A 2,260-nucleotide genomic window follows, 5' to 3' on the forward strand; every position below is an offset into this window, starting at 1 on the left:
TCCTGGCTATCAGTGTTGTTCTTCTCTGTTGGATCAGATTTAATTGGTGAACAGATTCTAAATGCGCTTCTCACCATTTTTAAAAGGAAACTACATCATCACTCTATAATTATTCCATAATTAGGCTTGGACGCCATACCACTGGCACTGAAGAAAATAGACATTTCTCGCAAAGCTTCCTCTTGAAGGGCAGATAGTTTTGCTCATCCTTCAAATGCTAATTATGCCCCAAACTTATTTTTCAGCCTTAACGGGCTCTGGCAGGCTCCAAATGGCTGGAGGACATGGTAATTTTGTGCTGCAGGAATCGCCTTGGGCTCCATTTGCTGCTGAGTGGTCTCTGAGCTTAAGTGCTGTCAGTCTCTTTTTAGGGATGCTTGTTGAACTGAGTTCATCAAGCTGCTTTTGTCAATCCTAGTAAAATCAATAAATATCTGAGAGCGCCCCAGCTCTGAGAGAGTGGTTCATGCCTTTCCCACTGAAAACGAGCAAGAAAAGGAAGACTGTTTCTGAAAACCTTCATGTAACACAACATCAGCCCAGTTCTTAGCTGTTTGCAGAGGAAGCAGAACAGCGTAGCAGCAGCACAAAGCTAACCTGGATCAGGATGCTGTGCACGGACAGTATCCATACTATGGGACAGCGTGTCCCATACTATGCTCTTACTTAAGCGGTGGTAGCGTGTGCCTTGATCATTCCAGCACAAAGGCAGATTGTCCTCGTCGTTGGAAGTCTACCACGCAAAGAGAGCACCAAACCAGCAGTTGCTCTGAAATGTTTGGTTTCAAGACACTGTTCAGGTGAGGGAACTTTGGTACATTCCCAAAACGCAAGGCTGTGAGGAACAGTGCCTGAGAAGGAGAGAATACTGCATTTGTTTGCTCAAAACATCAGGATGGATCTCAGAGCTGGTTCCTCTCCGAGGCTTCGCCACAGACAGCCTGTGCAGAGGCAGACACACGGGTAGGCATTAGGGCTGGCATATTTTGGGCCTGAATTCTTCTTCCTGAATGCAGTACTTGCCTTCCATGAACTTCACGTTTAAGAACACTTGTTCATTTTACTAAAATAATCTAAATTTGCTCCTTTTTCTTCTTCGGTTCTTGCCAACAAGCCCAATCCGGTAACATGAGCAAGTTTTAGACACGTTCTTTACTCCTTCACCCCAGCCAGTGCTATAACAGTAAGCAAAAGCAGAAAGGATAGATGCTGGTAAAACCTCCCCCTGAAATACCCTGCAGCGAGAGGAGCCATCGCAGCTGAAGAACGCTGTTAAAGGCTGTGCTGCACATCAGCGCGGTGCACACCGTCTGCGGAGAAGCAACCCAGGCCCATCTTCTTCAGCATTCCTCAGGGCAGGTCGTGCGGGACAGCTCCAAACCCTCACAATGCCAGAGCTGTATTTACCGTATCTGCTTTTGCACTGTTGTCAGCTACACAAAAGAAAAACAGCTTAAATTGCCACAATTTATTTCTGACAAACCAGGTTATTGTTCCCTGCCAGTGATGATTTGCTGTGTAAGTATCTGGTGGAAAACTGCCTATCATTTTACTAGATACTGAAATCTGAGCGAGTTACCTGCAGTTCCCTAAAACATCCTTTTTTCCTTCAGCTTTTGTCAAATCTCTCCCCACGCGTGGTCTGCAGCGGGGGTAAGGGAGGGGCACAGCCCTGCTGTGCAGCACTGAGGTACGTTTATTACTGGCACACTCAGCTGCCTTAAGGCAAAATAATGTTTTCCCCTGTGCGGGTGGTGATCCCCTGGGGCAGGTTGCCCCGAGAAGCTGTGGCTGCCCCATCCCTGGGGGTGTTCAAGGCCAGGTTGGATGGGGCTTGGAGCAACCTGGGCTGGTGGGGGGGGTCCCTACACAGGGCAGGGAGGGGGGTGGAATGAGATGTTCTTCAAGGTCCCTTCCAACCTAAACCATTCCATGATTCTATTTTTTTTTCCAGAAACGCCAGGGATAGGTGACAAGAACGCCTTTCTCAGGCAGAAAAGCTGTTCTACCAAGCTGTAAGCACAGCTGACTGTGCTTCCCGCACCACCTCACCCCAACAGGGCCCCGCTGGTGGAAGCTCCTGGTCACCCCCAGCCTCTCCCCAGAGGAGACAGCACCGGGCAGGCACCTGCCCCCGCGGCCTCGGGCAGCCCAGCCATGCCGGGCCTCTCCGGAGCCTGAGGGGAGCGATGGCGCCCGGCTCCCCACTTAGGCCGCGGCCGTCGCATAGCAAATGGGGCCCGGCTGCCACCCCGTAAAA

Source organism: Charadrius vociferus, unplaced genomic scaffold (genome assembly GCF_000708025.1).
Source record: "Charadrius vociferus isolate BGI_N301 unplaced genomic scaffold, ASM70802v2 scaffold332, whole genome shotgun sequence".
Taxonomy (NCBI): Eukaryota; Metazoa; Chordata; class Aves; order Charadriiformes; family Charadriidae; genus Charadrius; species Charadrius vociferus.